The sequence below is a fragment of the Schistocerca gregaria genome, chromosome 1 (genome assembly GCF_023897955.1).
Source record: "Schistocerca gregaria isolate iqSchGreg1 chromosome 1, iqSchGreg1.2, whole genome shotgun sequence".
NCBI classification, from domain to species: Eukaryota; Metazoa; Arthropoda; class Insecta; order Orthoptera; family Acrididae; genus Schistocerca; species Schistocerca gregaria.
The window spans coordinates 547,538,422-547,562,285 of record NC_064920.1 but is presented as its reverse complement, the minus strand read 5'-3'; the positions used below and the strand labels follow the sequence as shown (position 1 = coordinate 547,562,285).

Genomic DNA, 23,864 nt, shown 5'->3' with positions numbered 1-23,864 from the left:
TTTCTTATTTTGCTTCTGGACAAAGCAATTTTGGAGTGCTCAAGATAAATAGGACACCCTGCAACTGCGCCTGAAAGTAATGAAGATGGTGATAAAAAGAAAAAAAAAGGAAAACAAGAAAGCTCAATTAGTTACCTGCCTGTCGCTGCAAAATACAATAAAGGAAGATAATTTTCTTTTGCAAGCTGCTGTACAGGGATAATTAGTGATCGATTATTCTGCGTTTTTACTGGCAGGAACTAACAACTCCTGTGACAGAAGCAATCCTTCTGTTAGGGTCAACTGCGATGTGATTGCGGTACGTGTATCTAAGCGCACATACGTGCCAGTGATGGCAAGAGTGGGAACTGGCTGTAAATGTCATCGTGAACGAGGGTCGTTGGTCGGAGACGGATACCGTTCGGTGACCTCCTCTACGCTCAATGAGGGATTGACAGCTGACGCGAACCACACGGGACACGTGGGACAGGTCCTTGCCTGCAGTGCTCCCAGATTTTCGCGGAACAGGGGCAGCAGCAAAAGTGGAGAGCGTCACGTGTTCATCATATCCCAGTAATGTATCATCTTGGATTTTTATAGCTCTGAAAGAATAAAATATTAACAGGATCTGTTTTCTGGCAAAGCGAAGTTAAACAGGGTGAATATTAATAAAGCACATTCGAATCCTGCCTCGGGCATGGATGTGTGTGATGTCCTTAGGTTAGTGAGGTTTAAGTAGTTCTAAGTTACAGGGGACTGATAACCTCAGATATTAAGTCCCATAGTGCTTAGAGCCATTTGAAACATTTTGAACTGGGGTAACGCAAAACATGGTATACTGTCTTTGCCAGCGATGTAAATAATTCGTTTGTTTGCCTACAAATGTAATCACCGTTCTTTATCAGAATGGTTCAAATGGCTCTGAGCACTATGGGACTTAACATTTGAGGTTATCAGTCCCCTAGAACTTAGAACTACTTAAACCAAACTAACCTAAGGACAGGATTCGAACCTGCGACCGTAGCGGTCGCGCGTTTCCAGACTGTAGCGCCTAGAACCGCTCGGCCACTACGGCCGGCCGGCACATGTTCATAGCACATTTTTCCCCCACTTCAAGTCAGGAATCAGTCCCTGCAGTTCGTCAGTTTTGTTAATGTTCACCCTATATATTTGTGTTTCTCAAAATATGCTTCACCGCAGTTGTGGAATCCTCAGTACGAACTTATTTACTTTCTGTTCAGATTATATTTAGTTTTTTTTTTTTTTTTTTTTTTTTTTTTGGGACACTACTGATATGAGCAATATGGTCACTGCAGCAGCTGTTGTTGTTGTGTGCCTATTCTGACTCTCCTTATGTTGCAGCTGACTCGTCTTATTGAACTGTTTTATCTTGATGATATTTTGACAGTACTCGACTAAAGTTTTCTACTACTACTCGATTTGCAACACGAGTTCAGGATTAATTCGTAAATATTGTGCCTGTCGATACCACGCATCTGCTTCTACCCACGACATCGTCAAATTGGGGGACGTACCGGCAGGCCACTCATCGTACCCTACAAGCGTAAAATACGGGCCGTAACAGGAACTGTAATTTCCACATGACATTAAATTCATTGGCTCCGCCACTTCACAATCTGTCATCTCCCGATCTAACCTAGACCTCGGCCTGTGCTACAGATCAGCTGACACCTGAACCTACGTTCTAAAACATAATACAGAATTAAAAATAAATATTGCAAGTGTTTTGTTGTCTCTCTATCTGCGGACGAATGACATCACATGGCATCGCCTACATCACTGGTCAATGACGGCGCCCCGTGTCGATAGTTTCAACTGAACCGCTAATTTACGGTACTTGAATGAGCGGCAGAAGACTGAACGAGCCTGAGGAAAACTTCGTCACGGTAAAAAAAGTATAGAATGAGACTAATCAAGTCTAAAAACTCATCTCGGAAGGATCAGAAAAGACCCATTACCACAAAAACGAATGCTTCGTTAGCTATAGATTTGTGAATAAATGGGTATGCACCACAGAAAAACGAAGTGTAATCTAACGACAAAGCAAATCAACGCCCACTCATGATGCCACCACTATGCTGAATCCTGTCTGAGCAGATATATGACTAAAATTTCCTGGGAGGCATACTCTGTTATTCCCAATAGTGTAAACGAAATCTTTCTGTATTCTAAACAAACAACAGTCAGTGTCAAAGTCTAAGCCGTGTACTTCTTACAGAAACTGCAACATCAGTATGTTTGAGCTGTATAAGGCCATACAGACAACAAAAGCGTACAGTGAACTCATTAGATTGCCGAAAACTCATCGAAACGCGTCGCGGCTTTCGGTTTCATTTGAGAACTGTACTTCGTGAAATTGATCATTAACCCTGATGATCTTTCAAGAGAATTGTAAGACGAATGTTTACATAATAAACTAGTTTCACATCCTGAAACTATACTGTATCTAACCTGTAGTATCCTTAGGATACCTTTTGGGAAAGGATAAACCGACATTCATTCAACTAACAATTATTATAAAGCATCTGCACTCTATTAATGGCTACAAATAACATAAACAAATGCGATTCCACCAACAACAAGAGCCACTTTTTTCCAGTTAGGCGCCGGCCGGTTTGGCCGTGCGGTTCTAGGCGCTTCAGTCTGGAACCGCGTGACCGCTACGGTCGCAGGTTCGAATCCTGCCTCGGGCATGGATGTGTGTGGTGTCCTTAGGTCAGTTAGGTTTAAGTAGTTCTACGTTATAGGGGACTGATGACCACAGATGTTAAGTCTCATAGTGCTCAGACCCATTTGAACCATTTTTTTTCAGTTAGGCAGGTTACCAGGTGCTCTTCTTCATCAGCCTCTGCCATTTCGCTCATTGAAATATTGTAGACATCTCCTCGCATTTTCTGAGGTCATGAAGTAATCGTCATTATATTGTATAATAGGCTTTCAATATTTTCTGCACAACACCATTTAAAATGAAAGCGCTCACGCTCTTGGCGAACGTTAAAACAAATTTGAAAACAGTATCGCCTCATTACAAAAACGAGGTGTAAGAATGATGAAAAAGTTGTTTCAGATCAGCACCCTCGAAATTGCTTTTTCTTCACATAAGCGTACTTGCTCTTCCTTGCCTCTGCACTCGAAAAAGTTTAATTAACATAATATTAAATGAGGATAAGTTGATAATTAATTGCGGCATGGATCCACACACCACAGGGTCACGTAACTACTTCCACGTAATAAGAGCAAATAGCGCCATCACACTAAGAGCTAAGAGATACAAACATCTCGGGTATTAGGTAGTATAACTGAGTGATTACTTGGACTGAAGTAATGAATAGTTTTGCAGTCTTATCTGAAAAGGATATAGTGCCATCATCTGCACTGCGTGTTAATTTTAATGTTAAGTAATGAAATGAAATGATGGTAGGGGGTTGTTGGGCCAGCTAGTGCAAATCTTTCTATTTGATGCCGTTTCGGCGATTTTTCGTCAATGAAGATCACATGAAATGACTAGGTCAACACAAACACCCAGTGCTCGAGAGAAGAAATATCTCCGAGCTGATCGGGAACCGAACTCGGGACCCATAGATCTAGAGTCACTGACGCTAACCACCATGCGATGAGCAGCGGACTTGTTAAGAAATTATGTAATTTTTTGTGCCACTGTTATTCCGTACCTCATATACTGCATATCTCTTTGGCTTTATTGTATTGTTATTAAATCAGATAGTTTTGTTTACCTAAGTTGTCCCTGATAATGTTTAATTTTTGAGTGGATACTTTCCGCATATGGCCATTAAACGTATTTGTTGCGAGTGCAATTTAGATCCTTCGTCATCGTCAGGCGCTGTGGAATGAGGAATTCCATTTACAGCGTTACGTTCGACATGCCGGAACATAGTCGGCAGCACTCTTAGAGCAAGTATGTGTGGTGATATAAGTCCAGCCGCTATTCCACACACCGTGTGAGCATACGCCTTGTAGCTAGCACAGTAACAGCAGTCAGCTAGTAGGAACACACCCACAATACGCATCGAAGGATAACGCTCGTGTAGCAACATGGTGCTTGAATTCCATCATGTGTCTGATTTGAAACTACTGGGAATTGTGTAGTAGAATGTCACAACGTAATGTTGTAGAGGGTTCTTTAACGTCCAACAACGCTTGACAGTGACGAAGGATCTAAACTGCAGTGGCAATACATATTTTAAAAGCTATATTAACTACACTGAGGCCGTGGACACAATTCTCATCAAAATACTTTATTTATATTGTGATACTGCACTAGCGATCCTCCTCTGATCCGCAAGATAGCAAACACAAAGTGTGTAGGGCTGCGTGACCAGTTTGGCAAAGCTGTAAAAATTATACATGGTGGTCAAAAACAGTATGAAAAACTGCTAAGGATGTTTCAGGGTCGGCTGTGCTGGGAAATAATTATTAAGACAAAAATTGGAAACGTTGCGCCGTATCCGACTTAATTAACGCTGAAGTTATCAAATCCTGTCGTCGCGCGCGCAAATTTAAGCAGCCTGCCAGATTATGATGATGATGATGATGATGATGATATCGGTATGTTGGGGCCCTCAATTGCGTGGTTATCAGCGCCCGCATGAAGTCTCAATCTTTTCACTGTCCAATCTCGCCACTTTCGGGCATGATGATTAAATGATGAGTACAACACGAACTCCCAGTCCCCGGGCGGAGAAAATCCCCGAAGCGGCCGAGAATCGAACCCGGAACCCGAGACAAGCCCGCTAGAGACAGTATCGCCAAAGGTGTTCTTCATTTGGTTCCCTGAAACCGGAAAAACTAAGTTTTTGCCCACCAACCTTACATTTATCACCACAGAAAAGGTCACATTTTTAACTAGCAATGAGCATCTGAACAAGTGGTACGCCTAACTCATGGACCCACAGAAGTCTATGCGTTACCGCATTTTAGCGCGAGCAAGTGCTTCAATCTGTGCGCGCAACGACCTGAGTGGCTAACGTCAAGTCGGAAACGACACAATGTATCGAATTTTTTTCTTAACAATTCTGTCTCAGCGTGATCTACCCTGTAATACCCTTAAGGTTTTCGAAATGTTTCTCACCATCCTGTATACGTAAATGTTCCTCTTGAATCAATCGTCCATGTGTTAGTGAAAACCGTATCGCAATTTCTGCTGCAGCCCCTCAGATTAGCCTGCACATACAGACATAAAAGGCAACGGGGATTTTAATTTAGTGATATGTATAGATAGATATACTGAATTACGTCTCAATATTTTTTTATTGCACTCTACATCTATGTTCATGTTGTGTACATAGTTCCGCGGAGTCAGCGCGTACACAACTTTCCCACTAGAGCGCGCCGCTAAGCATAACAGCGCAGGCGCAGCGCTCGTCCGTCTCCGGACTACGAGATGGCGCTGTCTTAGAGACGGACCAAATTCTGCTTCCGCCGATCCGCGTATTAATATTTAACGCAGCCAATGAGACTGCTGCTAACGTAGAACCTTTTCTCCTCGCGGATCACACTCGCACAGTGATACCTGGACGCGCGAGGTATTAGAACGAGTATACAGACCTCCGATCAGACAGTCTGCATTAGGCTGCACCAGTCTGCATTTGTCTGTACCAGTCTATAGTCAAGTTTCAGTCTGCGCCTAATAAGATTATCATATTGATGTACATAGCCATGAAGAGAAATGTATAGTATCAGAGATATGTGAGAATAAGATTAATGTACCAAGACCAAAGGAACTTCAGATTGTCAACTGTAAACAGCACCCAGAATCAAGTTACGTAATGTCTATGATTTATATTATTTTAATAAATGTGTGTGAAAATTAATCAACTTCTGGTTAAAGTTGGTCACTGCCAATCTGCTACTCTTAGCTTGCAAGTGGCATTTCTATCGTCTGACCTAACGGCAGAAGATAAACACGCCACGATAAGACCACGAGACATATTGCTGACACTCGCCTACTTCGTTAGAGCGACTAGTCAAATAATCTGATAGGGTGTGTATGGAAGGTCTTACAGTACGCACACCACAGTTCATTTGATAATATCTGTACGATACTGCATTGCATCTGTATGTCTAAGCTAAATTAAATGAAATTTGACTATTGTCAACAGTGCATAAGTCTTGGTGGACATGAGGCCACATCAAGCTCAGCACGTCGCCAATAGTGGCGAAGACGATTTTCTGTTTTTTTTTTTTTTTTTGTTTGTTTATATTGCCTACGTAATTCTGTGAGTGCTCTCTTCAAACGTCAGGAGCCATTCCTGGTGCACTGGTAGGAGTGTGAGAGGCCTGTACTCACCTGAGTTGCGCGCGACAGGTTCACTCGCAGTGGCGGGCGGGGCGGCAGTTGTGCATCATCAGCTCCTGCAACACGAACAGCGGGCGTCAGGCGCTTTACTTTACAGGCCGAGCTAAGCTGAGCAGTTTTGATAACGGACCGGACCGCTCCGCTCCGCTCGTAACAGGCGAACCCTCGGCCGTCGGCATCGCACACCCAGCTCACGCTGCCGCGCGCTTAAAGGAGCGTTGCGGTCAGCCAGTTTTATGTGCTGCAAGTGACTGCGACTACACAGTACAAAAGTCCTCCCTGGTTAGTACCCGGCTTACGAATCAGAGTGTACAAAATTCGAAAGGTAAAATATTGCTAGCTCATATCTTCTGTGGCTTGTCAAAAGAAGTTGATTGCGCAGTTCATACTTTTGTCTTCGAGAATCTCAGATGTTACGGTGTTAGTGATCTTTCTGTTTACTGGCTTTCATCCTGTCTAACTAAAGGGATGCACAGTATTGCGTTAGTAAACTCACGGTATATACACAATAAAACAGCAGCTTCAGAATGAGGAATAATAACTACAGATCTACCACAGGGATCGATACTGGGCCCACTCTTGTTTTGTTCTATAAAAATGACCTTCCTTCTTATATTCAAATAATAAAAATTATTCTCTTTACTGACGATGCAATTATTATGATCAAGTCGAAAGCAGTATCTTCAATACATGAAAATGTAAATAATACTTTCTAAAAATTAATAACTAGTTCACTGCCAGTTGACTGTCACTGAATTTAAATAAACCAAAATACGTGCAATTCAGTATTGCACGAGGCCTGACCAGACCACTAGAAATAATGCCTGAGGGTAAATCAATAAGCGAAACAAAATATCCTAAATTCTTAGGTGTTTATAGTGATAAGAACATGAACCGAATGTCACATGTTACACATCTTCTTAAACTTTTGCGTTAATTATAACGTTTTGGAGATGAAAACGCTGCAAAGCTGACAGACAGTGCGTGGGTAGGTGGCACTACGCTATTCCGTGATTTGCTGTCCGTTGGTATTTGGCCAGGTTTTCTGGCTGCTGCCAATGTGGATTGATATGGATGTCTGTTAAACTTCCTTTGAGTGATCAGACAACAGGATTAGATAATGAAATTATAGAGGAGCAACACATCACTGTACAACAGACATATGCAACTGCTGCTTGACCTTCTTTATAAGATTTATTCAGTAATAACTTACAAAAGTAAGATTCATTGGCGCTCTGTTTCTGTGAAAACCACGTGGTGGTGCTGGCAGTATTTCTCGAATACTGATTTCCCGCATTTTCGGCTACCTTTGAGTCGCTAGTATGGTTCAATGTTGTGACGTTACCACGAAGTACAGATGTGTGCGCGGCGCAACAGTACAGCTTTTAAATGCACAACGCTACACAACTGCCGCCCTAACTTAGTGCGACTCTGACCGTACGCTGCCTAAGAGTCTTTTAGAAACTGCACACTCTGCGTACAGTCCTGGGTATTACGTCAAAACTGTGAAGGCATCACTGTCTCCTTATTTAGAATGTGACATCCTCGTTTCCTTTCGTTCTCTGTTTCTCTCCGGCGATCAGGTATTTATCTACACAACTTTAAACTGAGCAGATAGTCTATGTCGTAAGACTTTTATCACCTTTAAAATTAGTGTGATTTATTGTCTACGTTCATAACTAATACCAGAGCACTGGCAGCTTCTTGCTGAGGAGTATTGCTTCAAACTGCTTACGGTGACTAAGAAACTGTATACCGTGTATCATTTTCCATGCTCTATAGAAACTACTGCAGTGGACTGCTGAAAGATTTCTGTGTTGAAAATCAGTCTTGGTTATTTCTGTATCTATTACAACCTAAAAGCCTCTGCTGTTATATTCTGGCAACATATTTTCGCATTATAAAAACTATAGTTTCCCTATCTTTCTGTGTACTCCCACTAGAGGAACATCGCGCTTTTAGCAATTACTGATTTTCATTTTTCTCTTGCCTTCAGATTACCTTATCTTTCACCATACAGTCAGCTGCGATGTCCAGAGGGAGCAGGTTTTTTGCCGGGGCAGCATTATTCGTTAGAACCGTGCTGCACGACGGCTGCTGTCGCCGAGTAGAGAAACCTAACGGAATACAAATTTCATCACCGCAACACTTTCTCGCAGACTGACCGCCAGGTCAGGCTTTGGAAGGCGTCACCTACTGTCTATTTCGGATATGAGGCCATCCTCGTTCGCTTTCCCACTCCATTTCCCGTTGGCTGCCTGGTAATTTCTCATGGTCCTTTAATCCGAGCAAATTGTCCACAGGTGTCGGGTGTGATGCTGTTAGAACCTTTGAAGTACGTGCGCCTCATCTGCTCCCGAGAGCGAGCGCTCACTACTGACCGCAACTCACAAGTAATGATATCTTACAGACTGTGGTTTCGAAAATGCAGAGAGTGGACGAGAAACGAATCATTTAGATAGTTTGAATTTATTTATTTGTAATGACTGGGACTCACATTAACATATTCTGTAAATTTTGCGGTGTTTCTGCATTACAGACGAGTATACAGAATGAACATGAACACCACCGACATAATTTCGGAGATTATGAGTATTTCATTTCATCGCTCAATGAAAGTTTGTAATACTAGCATAAAATGTAGTCTACGATACCAGAGGTCTCACTGATCTGGGCACTTCGTCGTTGTCCAGTTAGAGCCCAACTTGGACGGTGTTCACTACTGGCACGCTTTGTAGCCGTTTCGCAACCATGTAAACAGTGTCAGCCACAGTTTCATTCAGTTTGTGTTCAGCACTGCAGTAACAAGTCACATAGAGGCATATAACACTTCGATAGAGTCAGGATAATGCCTTTACAGGTCATACGCTGTAAGATGTTACTGGTCGGTTACGTGTCATTCAACATGATGTGTCTCAGGTGTGAAGAAAATTCAGAGAGACGAGAAATGCGAACGATAGACCTCTCAGTGATCGTCCTTGTATGACAATATAAATGGAGGATCGTTTCCTCCAACTGTGGGCTCACAGGCGCCCAACATCAATTGTCGGAAATATTCGAAATGACTTCTCCCGGGCAACTCATACTAGACAGTGCGTAGAAGATTGCATCACGGTGGTCTTCATTCTAGAATATCAATGAGAAGTTTTGCACTGAACCAACGGAACGAACGCAATCGAAGGATCTGGACTCTTACACATCAACACGGATCACTGCACAATGGAGTAACGTCATGTTTGCGAAGAAGACCAGAATCGTTTTACGATCGAACACTAGACGTGTTAGGGCTTTGTTGAAGAGTTAGACGACACCGGAAACGCCGATGCGTTCAGCAACTACACCCTTTTGCAGATGGAAGTGTAATTTTCTGGAAGGCAATAATAATCGGACTGCGTACACCTCCAAGTCTCTTCTACGGCATTTTGACCAGTCCCCGTCGCCTCCAAGAGTTCCTGCAAACCAGTCACAATTGTAAGGCGTGAAGTCGATGACAACTTCATCCTAGTTGATGACGATGCAACACCGCACCGTACTCTGCCAGTGTCTCTGTATCTTCAAAGGTGCAGATCAACCGAATGCACTGCACAGCACAGTCCCCAGAAAAGAATGCAATCGAGCATACGTGGGGCCTGTTCGAGGTGAACATTGCACAGCGTCTGAATCCACCTGACAATCTTCAGGCTCTCTCTGAAGTTGCCATTGAGGAGTGGGACCTCAAATCCCAAGATAAATTTGATAGTTTCATCCAGAGCATGCCTCGCAGAGTTGAACTCATCCGTGAGCGGGGAGAACAAACTCACTGCTAAAGACTGATAATCACCATCATGAGATAAAAATTTTCACTGTTTTCGTTTTCAAGATGTACAGTTAGGAGAGAGCCTACTTTGTTTTGTAATGGTTTTTTTCTAACTAAGCAAAATTGTTCCTGTGTTTAGAACGAATTACGTTTATTTTGTTAATAAGGTATTGTACAGACCTCAATGGGTGTACTATAAGAAGTCATTGTAATAAACTCTATGATACTCCAAACTTTTGTTCAGGTATGTATAAATTCGGTGCTTCGTTACAGACAAAGTATTTGTGATTTATTCGTTTTGTTACGCCAGTCACCTTTGTTCTCGTTGAAATACCTACACAACTCGCAGTCGGGAGCACGACGGTTCAATTTCGCGTCCGGCCTTCCTGATTTAGGTTTTCCGTGATTTCCCTAAATCGCTTCAGGAAAATGTCGGGATGGTTCCTTCGACAGGTCACGACCGACTTCCTTCCCCATCCTTCCCTAATCCGATGAGACCAATGACCTCGCTGTTGGTCTCTTCCCCCAAATTAACCCAACCAACCTCCACAACAGCGATATATCCTGTGATATGCCACCATCATAACACGGGAGGATCTGGTTTCTCGTAGGCACTCTTTACTGGTGCAATGGTGCTGTGATGTGGTTACCGTCGCTGCGGTAACAGCCAGAATAGGGTCGTTATGTCGCTCTTCCATAGCGTTCAGTGAATTCATATGTGAGGTGCGTATCGGGTAACTCTTCACCAGTAAGTCTACCAGTACAGCTACGTGCAGCTGACACTATCGGGAAAAAAAAACCTGAGACAGAATCAAGGGTACGGAATACAAGCTTAAGGGCGAAGACTGAAATGGAAACTAATGCTGCCAACAGCAATTAACGTGAGTAAAAGCAACAATTTTGTTTCCCACACAGGGCATAGCGTCGACAACGACACTGTTGAGCAGATACTTTAGTGCAATACAGATACAAAGGTAAATGGGAGTAAGAAATGAAACTACATCCAATTACTCTGTAACGAGTGACAAGAGGGCATGCGTCCTCTACACCAAAATAATCAGAAAATATCCCTATGAAATCTACGAAATTTTGTTGCTATAGTTCGGATTTTCATGTATTTGAGAATCTTTCACTTATCACATTATTTGGATAACTTGTAACTGCGTTTTAGAACGAACATTCTCAAACTTCGTATACAAATACACTCCTGGAAATGGGAAAAAGAACACATTGACACCGGTGTGTCAGACCCACCATACTTGCTCCGGACGCTGCGAGAGGGCTGTACAAGCAATGATCACACGCACGCACAGCGGACACACCAGGAACCGCGGTGTTGGCCGTCGAATGGCGCTAGCTGCGCAGCATTTGTGCACCGCCGCCGTCAGTGTCAGCCAGTTTGCCGTGGCATACGGAGCTCCATCGCAGTCTTTAACACTGGTAGCATGCCGCGACAGCGTGGACGTGAACCGTATGTGCAGTTGACGGACTTTGAGCGAGGGTGTATAGTGGGCATGCGGGAGGCCTGGTGGACGTACCGCCGAATTGCTCAACACGTGGGGCGTGAGATCTCCACAGTACATCGATGTTGTCGCCAGTGGTCGGCGGAAGGTGCACGTGCCCGTCGACCTGGGACCGGACCGCAGCGACGCACGAATGCACGCTAAGGCCGTAGGCTCCTACGCAGTGCCGTAGGGGACCGCACCGCCACTTCCCAGCAAATTAGGGACACTGTTGCTCCTGGGGTATCGGCGAGGACCATTCGCAACCGTCTACATGAAGCTGGGCTACGGTCCCGCACACCGTTAGGCCGTCTTCCGCTCACGCCCCAACATCATGCAGCCCGCCTCCAGTGGTGTCGCGACAGGCGTGAATGGAGGGACGAATGGAGACGTGTCGTCTTCAGCGATGAGAGTCGCTTCTGCCTTGGTGCCAATGATGGTCGTATGCGTGTTTGGCGCCGTGCAGGTGAGCGCCACAATAAGGACTGCACACGACCGAGGCACACAGGGCCAACACCCGGCATCATGGTGTGGGGAGCGATCTCCTACACTGACCGTACACCTCTGGTGATCGTCGAGTGGACACTGAATAGTGCACGGTACATCCAAACCGTCATCGAACCCATCGTTCTACCATTCCTAGACCGGCAAGGGAACTTGCTGTTCCAACAGGACAATGCACGTCCGCATGTATCCCGTGCCACCCAACGTGCTCTAGAAGGTGTAAGTCAACTACCCTGGCCAGCAAGATCTCCGGATCTGTCCCCCATTGAGCATGTTTGGGACTGGATGAAGCGTCGTCTCACGCGGTCTGCACGTCCAGCACGAACGCTGGTCCAACTGAGGCGGCAGGTGGAAATGGCATGGCAAGCCGTTCCACAGGACTACATCCAGCATCTCTACGATCGTCTCCATTGGAGAATAGCAGCCTGCATTGCTGCGAAAGGTGGATATACACTGTACTAGTGCCGACATTGTGCATGCTGTGTTGCCTGTGTCTATGTGCCTGTGGTTCTGTCAGTGTGATCATGTGATGTATCTGACCCCAGGAATGTGTCAATAAAGTTTCCCCTTTCTGGGACAATGAATTCACGTGTTCTTATTTCAATTTCCAGGAGTGTATTTACCCTCATGTCAATCCATTTCAATCAACATAATACAATTAGGATTTGAATGCGATCAGAAGCGGTAATCTGCCAACGTCTTGGAACTCTATTTTGACGCACTCTGAATCATGCTGAGAATTGGCATCGAGTGTCTGATTCAAAAGACTCTTTATAATTGTCACGTATGGCTACGTAGAATCAGTCTGGAACCGCACGACCGCTACGGTCGCAGGTTCGAGTCCTGCTTCGGGCATGGATGTGTGTGATGTCCTTAGGTTCGTTAGGTTTAAGCACGTATAAGTTCTAGGGAACTGGCGACCTCAGATGTTAAGTCCCATAGTGCTCAGAGCCATTTGAGAAACGTAGACGCTAAAGTATTACAAGCCACCATAATAAAAGGAGCATCAACCTGAAATGGGTAATTTTTCGGTAAATCACGACAGTTACTAGCTCAGTGACTTGAGTAACAAGTGGTGATTTGCACTGATAGCTCCAGATGGCACAGTGCATATTCATTTTTGAGAAGACTAGTATGGTGGTAACAACGATAATGGCAATATTGAAATGGAGCACAGATATCATTTTATTTTTGTGCTAAAGGTAATGCAAGGTAACGGTAAGCAAGCATTACGCCAACGATTTTGTTTCTTACTGAAGGTTCAAAATCACCTGAGAAATTATTTGAAGCCGTAGAGCAGCACTAGACAAACGACTACAAAAAGATAAGTACACTGCTACCCGGTAACCCTCGCAATACCACGTGGAGCGAGTCTTTATGCCCACACTTCGAAAAAAATTTAAAAAAAATTCTTTTATTGGTTCTAGTTAATTCTTCTACCAGATTCCATATGTGTTTTAAATTTTTAAGTTAAACTTAATCCAAAAATTTGAGTTTCAGTAGCAGATTTCACTTTCTACAATGAATGTCGTATTTAATATTTCGAAGTTCAGGGCCTTATTTACACATCAATATCTTTTTAAAAAGTCTCTTGAGAGTATAAGTCAACAACAGTGAAAGAAACTTGCAGTGTTTAAATTTTTTGTGGTGGTAATGAAGTCGGTAGTGTCCGTTATTGAAAGTACATTGATATTACTAAGAGTGCGCTAAAAGGCATTTTCACATTCTCGATCATACTTACATATATCAGCGTTTCTTTAAAAGGTATGTTGTTAATATACGTACTATAACAACAATTAACAAAATCTGTTTTTTAATTTTTTTTCAAGTAGGCGCAAAGTACCCGCTCGCCCCTTGGTAATACACTTTTTCTAAAATGTCTTGATATTTATAGAGTTTAATTTGCAACACCGGGAAGGATAGCAAATAGTGAAAATTATAAAGCCTGCATAGAAAATATCAGAAAAAATGATTACATTTTTGTAGGTGATCTGGGGTGCGAAATTTGCTGAAGGGAAATGGCACCTCTGGCAGCAGCAACGCGTCACGTCATTCTACACTACTCTATGTCAGATTCATCAGTCGCTGTAGTTGGCGACTGGAGATGAGCCAGTGTTTCGGAAACCCATGGCCACATGTTTTGAACAGGTGAGTGATCTGGAGAACATCTTCGCCAGGGCAACAGTGAAACATCTTCTGTATCGAAATACGTCAGGGCAGCACAGGCGACATGCGGTCTTGCGTTATCTTGTTGAAAGATAAAGTCACAGAGACCCCGACCACATTAGAAATGTAACGATTGCTGTAGAACTTACCGGCTGTGAGAGCCGAAATGTGTACCCAATGGCAGCCCATACCATCACGCCAGATACCGGATCCTTATGACGACGACAAATGTAATCTGAAAATATTTATTCTCCTCGGAGCCTCCTCAAAAGGGCACGTCCGTCGCGATGCTATACGGAAAACCAGGACTCGTCTGAGAAAGAGGTCGTGGTGTTACTCTTTTGTCCGGTGTTGTTGTTTGGCGAACCGTTGTCGGTGTGAATCTCTGCTGCCGCGCCGAGGAAAGTCGTAACAGCGGCTGTCGTGGCGCACAGACCGCGCAGATAATTACCTCGTGTCGCTACAAACAAGCCCATTTCCTGACTCAGAGAAGGTGACGTGGCTGTACTATCCTGCACGTCCTCTCGGAAGCTACAAGCGTGAAGCAATCGAAATCATGTATGACGTTCAGTATGGCCCTTCTGAAACCATCGATGCCTTATTCGCTTGACAGTCGTAGAACAGGAATCAATGCGAGCACTATATCGTGGAACGATAAACCGAAGTCTCTACAAATAGCGATCCTGTCGTTGTCTAATTGCGATATAGGTTTGTAGACACTTCTTCTTGTTGCTTGAGGGTAAGCACGATTTTTACACGAACGATAAGCATCTAATTGCGAATTCTCAATGAGAATCTTCTCTTAGCTGCAGAATGTAAATGGTGAACTTTTTATCTACCTTATGCGGTTACGTTGCAATGCTAATGATTTCCACACCCAAGCGCAAAGCACACTTGACACCACTTTTACATTCGATGCATGTTGCTTAGACGCTTTTGCAATATTATTAGACAGTAGCGTATTAGTGAAACGCAACCCTCCATTTTTCAAAGCACTGAACTCCCATGTATAAAGCCGGCTGTGTGGCCGAGCGGTTCTAGGCGCTTCAGTCTGGAACCGCGCGACCACTACGGTCGCAGGTTCGAATCCTGCCGCGGGCTTGGATGTGTTTGATGTCCTTAAGTTCGTTAGGTTTAAGTAGTTCTAAGTTCTAGGGGACTGATGACCTAAGATGTTAAGTCCCATAGTGTTCAGAACCATTCGAACCATGTATAAAAAGTCACGCAGGTTTGAAATTATGTGTAATGTTCGTTGGAAGTCGCTCAGTGTTTCCATTCTCCGGTGATGGATACATACAGTGTGGGTAATTTACGCGCTGTGAGTTACGCTGCCGTAAGACATATACAAAGTTCCGCACAGTAATAACTGAGTTATTATGTTAAATCTTTAACATAAAACTCTAGTTGTTAATGAGTAGATTATGATGGGATATTATATTTTTAAGCTCGATCTGCCAGCCGCTGAGGACGAGCAACTCTGGGCGCTTCAGTCCGGATCACCCGCCGCTGCTGCGGTCGCAGGTTCGAATCCTGCCTCGGGCATGGATGTGTGTGATGTCCTTAGGTTGGTTAAGTTTAAATAGTTCTAAGTCTAGGGGACTGATGACCTCAGTTTAAGTCCCAGAGTGCCATTTGAACCATTTTTGAAACTCGATCTATAGCCGTATGAAATAGTGAAAATGAAATTTTTGTTGCCCCTGGAAGCCGCTAGATAGGCAACCTGTAACAGGATTGGTGCCAGTAGTTAGCCGTTTAGCATGGTAAACGTAAAGTTCTGCGTTCCAGTCGCAGGCGGGTCAATCGGGGCCGACCGACCGCCGTATCATCCTCTGTAAATGACGTCATCTGATGCGGTGTAGAAGGACATGTGGTCGGCACACCGCTCTCCCGGGCGTCGTCGGTTTTCTTGACCCTCGAACCGCTACTAATCGGTTGTATGCACACCATAGAACTCCTTCCATTACGTAAAAATCCCTGCCAATAACAGGAGTCGAACTCGAGTTCCCTGCATGGCAGTCAGCCGCACTGATCACTCAGCTAGGAAGGCGGACATCGATTTACGGGAGTTGTTAATGTAAGTGCAGAATGGAGGACTTGATTTATGTACCAGCAACGAAACTTAGGTAGATCTCAACAACAAAACATCACTGATGTTTCACTTTTAGTGTTATTTTTAGGTTAGCAGGTGCAAAAGTAGCAAATGGCGCGGTATTTCCCTTGTACTCTGGAAGCATGAGAGTTGCAGGAGAAAGGTAAGAGTGCAGCTGGCGGAGAGCTTAAGGAGCTGAGCCGGGCTGTGTGCATCCGAGGCGGTCCCGCGTAATGAGCGGCGTGTAATGTGGCCCCGGCCTGGCGCGCCCGTGGCCCCTGCTGCGCGGCGCGGTCACTGGCCGGTAATTGCCTGCGGCTGTGGCGTCCCCCGTGTCCCGCCGGCCCTGTTATTACTGCAGATCAGGGAAAGCCGCGCCGGCGGCTCGTCTGCGGTGTCACACGTCGATAATTTGTGGCCGCACCGCCGCTGCCGCTGCCGAAACGGGCCTTTTTGTTGACCACGAGAGCAGTGCATCGCGTGTCCGAGTACGGCTGGAGCCAGCACGGCAGCGGCTGTCTGCGGGTTAAGTAATTCCCTGTCCTGCCGGCGACGATTAAGCGCTGTCACTGCCGCCGGCTACCGCCCTCACTCACTGGACCAGAAAAAAAAAAAGCTGCGCGGCGTCCGAAAAACCTGAGGAATGACACCAGACACTGCTATTACTACCTGGCATGCATCCTCCATCTCAGTGTTTAGTTATTCATTTTTCCAGTTGTCTTTACTATTATGATCGGCACTTATTGCAGCGTAAACATTAGCAGCTGCGCGTGTCTTCAGCAGTTTCATTCAATTCCGATTTTTTTACTATGGCCTTCAGTCCGAAGATTGGTTTGATGCACCTCTCAATGCTATCCTACCCTGTGCAAGCCTCTTTCTCTCCGAATAACTACTTCAACCTACATCGTTCTAAATCTACTTAGGGTATTCGTCTCTTGGTCTCCGTCTACGATTTTCAACACTCCTCCCCCCCCCCTCCCCTACATTTCCCTCCACTATTAAATTGCTGACCCCTTGATTCTCAGAATGTGTCCTATCAACCTATTCCACGTTGTGCCAAAAATATCTTGTCTCCCCAATTCTATTCAGTATCTCCTCATTAGTTACGTGACCTACTCATTTACTCTTCAACACTGTTCTGTAGCACCACATTTCTGAAGCTTTTTTCTCTTCTTGTGTAAACTGGTTATCGTCCATGTTTCACTTCCTTACATGTTTACACTCCAGACAAATACTTTTGCCGGCCTTAGTGGCCGAGCGGTTCTAGGCGCTACAGTCTGGAACCGCGCGACCGCTACGGTCGCAGGTTCGAATGCTGCCCCGGTTGCTTTAAGTAGTTCTAAGTTCTAGGGGACTGATGACCTCTGATGTTAAATCCCATAGTGCTCAGAGCCATTTGAAATACCTTCAGAAAAGACTTCCTAACACCTAAATCTATATTCAACGTTAACAAATTTTTCTTCTTCAGAAACCTTTGCTTACCTTTGCCAGTCTACATTTCATATCCTCTCTACTTCAGGCATCATCAGTTATTTTGCTTCCCAAACAGCAAAACTCATCTAATAGTTTAAGTGTCTTGTTTCCTAATCTAATTCCCTCAGCATCACCCGATTTACGTCGATTATATTCCATTATCCTTGCTTTGGTTTTGCTGATGTTCATCTTACATCAATCTTTTTCTAAGACACTGTCCATTCCGTTCAACTGTTCTTTCAAGACCTTTGCTGTCTCAGACAAAACTACAATGTAATCAGAAAACCTCAAAGTTTTTATTTCTTTTCCTTTGACTTAAAATCCTACTCCAACTTTTTGTTTGGTTTCACTTTGTGCTTGCTCCATTGCAGACTGAATAACATCTGTCTTACTCCCTTCTCAAACACTGCTGCCCTTTCATGCTCCTAAAGTCTTATAACTGGCATTTGGTTTCTGTAGATGACACTCACCACACCCTTCAACTCTACGATGCCTCCTACCAGCTCCACCTCAGTCTCCTGATCGAGTGGTCTAATACGTCGAAACTTCAAGTGGATCTACAGAAAAGCCAAGTCACCATCTTTGGTCGCAACACTCAGCGTTTCAAAATGGTTCAAATGGCTCTGAGCACTATGGGACCTAACATCTGTGGTCATCAGTCCTCTAGAACTTAGAACTACGTAAACCTAACTAACCTAAGGAGATCACACACATCTATGCCCGAGGCAGGATTCGAACCTGCGGTCGCGCGCTTCCGAACTGAGCGCCTAGAACTGCTAGACCACTCGGGCCGGCTCTCAGCGTTTCCGTCTCCATCTATAGCCAACCCATCCCTCGGACAATACGGTAAAGTATTTAGGACTAACTCTCGATAGAAAACTAACACGGAACGCACATATCCTTAAGTTCCAAAACAAAGCACGGAACCGACTAAAACTACTAACACGCCGTAGCTGGAGTCACAACGTTCTACCATTATTCTCACCTAAAACTTCCTCATCCATAGCATCCTAACATACGTTATCATTCCCTGGATATCTCTCTCTCCTAAATTTTATATTTGTGAGTCCCTTGAAATCCTGTAAATACATGAACTCCGTCTCGCCTTCCGCATGCGTCTACCTTCTCGAACTCACATCCTGTATCAACTCATCCACTTCCCACACGTTCTTCTCTTCCCAGAGCCCTTTCGTATCCGACAGATTAATCGCAAAACTTATCCTAGCAGCCAGTTTCCCATCCAAGAATAACGAATCCATGTACCCTTCTTCGCCACTGCATCCATATTACACCTTCATGCACCATCACGCCTTATCCATCCTCTCCCGCCGGCATTTTAACCAACTCCCACTCCAAAACAACAAAATCTGTCCCGTGATATTCCCAACTTTCCAACCCTAATCACAACGCTCCACCTCACACCATACTTCCATACTGTCCTTCCCCCTTTATCCACCTTGCTGACTTCTAGTCGCTACTTGTGATTCTACAGGCCCCATAGTCGTACTCATCATTGCACCCTCATCATAAAAATTTTGACAAAGGGGACGTTGTTATAGTCCGGCGCCTGGAACGAACATCTCGGGTACTGTGACTCTGCTTCGCTATTTTCGTACTTCTGTTGTTAGCATCTACTGAGAGTGGTTGAACGACGGCGAAACCATGAGTAGGTGACTTTCACCGATACAGATGATTCCCTTCCCTTCTCTTCCCTTGCACCATTAGCAAATGGAAAAATAAGGGAGCAGAATCAATCTCGCATCGTCATATGTACGTGTACACTACTATTGGATGAAACAAAACTATAGTGACGAATTTACAAAGGTTATAGGTGGTGCCTTGACGGAAAAGTTGAGCACCACTACCCGTGTCACAAACGTACCTTAGGTACGATTCAGAGCATTGCAATTGCAGAAGCGGCGCCTGCATCGAAGCTGCCCCTTCGACAGTTAACGTGAATTTGATAATATGACTGAGCACAAGAGAAACTTCTCGCAATTCGCCTTGTCCATGACAAGACTGCTGGATGTCTGGATGGGCTACACTGCTCATTAATCATTGCAGAACCGATTGAAGACGACTGAATGTCTCATTATGTTTCATTTTAGCCCCTAGAGCTCCTTATAATGCACGGTGAACTACACACACGAACAGTTATATGAAAGATATCTACGTCGTTCCTCACGCCACCGTCTTACAACAAAAGTACTGCAATAAAAACTCACGAATACGAGCTCCTAGTTTCTGATGTACAGAAGAACTGCTTATTTCAATATTTTTAGCTGTGTTCAGTTTTTTACATGTGTTGCAACTCCTCCTTTTTCTTTATTGACTCCAATGAAAATTATTTTAGCCTATAACCACATAATTATATTATCTGTGCCTATGTATACACGGGATTCAGACAGGCAAAAAACAATTATTTTTTCAGAACTTTCCAAGTCTCCCAAACGTAAAAGAAGCTCATCTACCTTGTTCTTAAATCTCTTTATGTTGAAACTAAGAGCTTTTACTTTTTGAAAATTATTATCTATTTAGTGAAACTGTTCTGCTCAGGTTTTTGTTTTGTATCTGCCTTTCTATAATCTCACTCTATCCTCAGGAATATGTGCCTCTCCGTCTCCAGTACTTGCAATGACGCTTGTGGCCTCCCTTGCACTTCCTGCAAGGAGTTCAGCTAATTTGCCCTTCCGCTTCCCATTCAAGTGCAGGCCATGGTTTTCACCCACATTTCCCTGTTACAGCAACAGGTACAGCAAAGATATGAGACTTTATTGCCGCCAACAGCAATCGACTCAGCTCGTTGTTTACACGGTTGACAGCTGTGTTTACGCAGGACCGGCCACTGCGCAGCAAAATCTCCAGAAAACGTAAATTTGTGTGCTTTTGTCGCTCCTGTTATATCTAGACAATTCAAGTCACTAGCCTGGCTGTTTCCTGCTTCTCCTACTATAAGCATCTGATCCTCATCATGAAAATCTTTGTACAAGGCCCATACATTTCCTGTCACCTGGCTAACTTTGTCACTATCTTCCACGCTGCTGGTGATCTGGTATTCTACACCTACTTTTTCCTGTATCACGTGGTCTATATCCCTCCCATAACTGCTGCCTTGCAGCAAGACTCTTTTCTTTCTACTTGAGTTTCTTCCAACCTAGACCTAATTTCTTAAGTATGAGTCTGCTGCATCGTACCACGGGTGATCAAAAAGTTTCCGTTCGAAGGCTGTACAATCTAGAATCGTTATGACAGTATGATAGTAAGGCAAAATCGCCGTGAGCACTGAAGCAATCATCGCTCGACGCATAAGTTTGAAGAAACCCGTTTGGTTAAACACCGTGTCCTGCTGCGTGAAGAAGTACGTAACTACCTGCTGCACATCCTCGTCCGACAGGAATCGTCGACTCTTCAAGACTTTTTTAAGGGACCGAAGACGTGATAATCGCATGAGCACTGGTCTGGATTATACGGCGGGTGCTTGGATGTATCCTACTTGAGTTGTCGCAACTTCTGCGCACATCTGTGATGTGGGAAAGTGCCCAATCATGAAGCAGCAGCAGCCCTTGTCGCAACATGTCACAACGGTGGGTTTCAGTAGACATTCTCCTATGAATGTCCTCCGGTGTTTGCCCTTGGGCAGACAAGAAAAGAAGAATAATATCAAGTTAGTCCTCTCTGGGCGCATTTGGTAATAACGTCGCCACAATTCACGTTTCCGCATTTACCGCGTGCACACTGGAAAGACACGAATGTCATATTAATCCCTTGCATACACGTCGTTGCTTATATACCCGCATCGGAATCGCGCTAAGTTCATATACGCTACATCAACGCCCTCAAACGTAAACGTTTTGCTCGCCCCTTATATTTTGCTCTAAAACTGCTGAGGCTCTCCCTACCTATTTCAGATAAGTCAAACAAATTGCTTACTATATTTTTAAAAGTGATTTATGAACTTTTTCCTGGCGCTTTTTACTTGTTACCCTTTCCCAGCTGTCACTGTCTCTTTCTCCCTTCAACATACCTAATTCAAAATACGACACTGTAATGCTACCTGAAGGGTACAAATCGTTTTTCACATTTCCAAGATGCTGTTGTTTTGCCTATACAATCTACCACTTCATGAGATCCCCTCTTCTCGTATGTTATTACCTTCCTCACTACAAACAGCCCAATGTAACCCACAATCCATAAATCATCTCATGTTTCTTCCAAGACGACTAATCTACGGCAACATCTACGTGCACTACATATGACATTAGTTTTACAGTAACAGAAGAAAGAATTGCACTTGAACTGCTATGAAGAGAAAAGTGTTGAGTACTTAGCAAGTAATCGTATTTATCCTCTTTCGAGCTGCACAATAAATTGGCGACTGAACGGTTGGCAGACGTGATCACATATTCAAGTAACGGGAATTTCACCCCGCGTGAAACATGAAATCAATTAAATAAACGTAACGCACTTTAAAAACAATATTATACAGACACTATTATAAAAATTACGAAAGGTATTGCAATTCTTACAGAATTATACTTGAGAGTTCGCGGTGGACAGTTGCTGATGAAGTCACAGTAAAGAGCCATTTCGCAGGTCCTACCTCGGCCACAGCTGCTACTGCTCAACCACAAACGGCATTCGGAACAGTTGCAGGTCGAATCTTATCTGCCGTGTAGTAGCAACGTCACCTAAAATGCACTGAGAACACCTCGGCGGTTACCGAATTCCCGGAAACATAAACTTTTCCTTTTCACATCCTCGAGCTAAGCTAGAAGAAGAAAAGCACTTTCTTCTCATTGTTTGCAAATTCAAAGGGACGTCTTTAAAAGAGAGCAGTATTCCGTAGCACTTTCTTGAAGTGAACAAAGTCTTTTTCTGAATGAGAAACTCAAGTCTCCTTAACAGTTTTTTCCGTACTTTTAAGTCCTTGTGTAGGAATCGCTGCCAGAAGAGAGTGAGGTAACCTACTACAATTAAAAAGAGGAAAAAAAACAAGAAAAATTCACTTGTATGAGGGAAAATTTCTGTATCATTACATAGACAGATTCAGACCTTATACGCGCGATGGAAACATGGTCAGAACAATTTAATTCTACGGAGACAGCATTTTTTACGGTTATATGGGTTCTAATAATGTGGCTCGTTTGGTCAGTTCCAGGCTACATATACTGAAGTCCCGTGTACAAATCCCAGCCGGTTCTACGATTTTTTCCTCTCACTTAGCGATATTTTTTACCTCTAACCATACTTTTTTAATGTGCAAAATGCCAAGTTACACCGTGGTTTGCAGTTTTTATTAAACTACAGGCCCCTGTTCTCTCTGTGGCTGACTGGGTAAATCAGTTAAAAAGTGAGATGAGGTTTGTTTGATCCACGGCGCCACAGAGACACTAAAAACAAAGTGGCATACACTTGAACATAGAAGCCACCTGCACTGTGCAAACCTCTTTACGAAGTTTCAAGAAGCAGCTTTAAGAGATGATTGTGTGTACCGCCTGTTCAAAAAGTTCGGAAACTTGTTTAATTCCTGGCGTATAAGCGATGTCAGCGCGATAACTAGGGTGGCAGCTTGAGCTGACATCTGTAAACGACAGAAGTGCGTTCGACCAGTCGGTTGCCGGCAGGCAGTGTTAAATTGTCGACGTGCGACGGTAGTCAACATTGTTGTGTCACAGGTCGCAAGGGAGCATCGAACTGAATGTCTCTCAATCAAATGTCAAGACATTCCCCAGAATGTTTTGAAGAAGAGAAAAGTGTGTAATAAGTCAGTCTCGCATGCTTCTACTACTTAACAAAAGGCGCACAACTTCTTTTGCAGAAAAGGTAATCGCGGGTAACGAGACTTGGCGTTTCAGCACGAATGTACGACGAGGCGACAAAGTGGAGAATGGGTCTCTGATGGTTCGCGAAGAACGAAGGAGGTGCGAAAGTTACGCTCGAGTTGAACAACATCCCAAAGAAGCACCTTTCTGACGGTTTCACATGGTTGTATGAATGTTCTGTGCTTTGTACTCACGT

General features: G+C 44.1%; 1 protein-coding gene across 3 annotated transcripts in view; it reads right to left on the bottom strand.

The window, feature by feature from the left end:
* The window catches only part of LOC126355963 (uncharacterized), a 628,239-nt gene that overhangs the window by 458,851 nt on the left and 145,524 nt on the right, over positions 1-23,864 (bottom strand). For 2 of the 3 annotated variants that reach the window (XM_050006598.1, XM_050006573.1), the window contains exon 2: positions 6,308-6,372. The exons of the other annotated variant lie outside the window; for it this stretch is intronic. The gene's annotated coding sequence lies outside the window, so the exon portion shown is untranslated. The remainder of the gene's footprint in view (positions 1-6,307; positions 6,373-23,864) is intronic. 3 annotated transcript variants of the gene reach the window in all.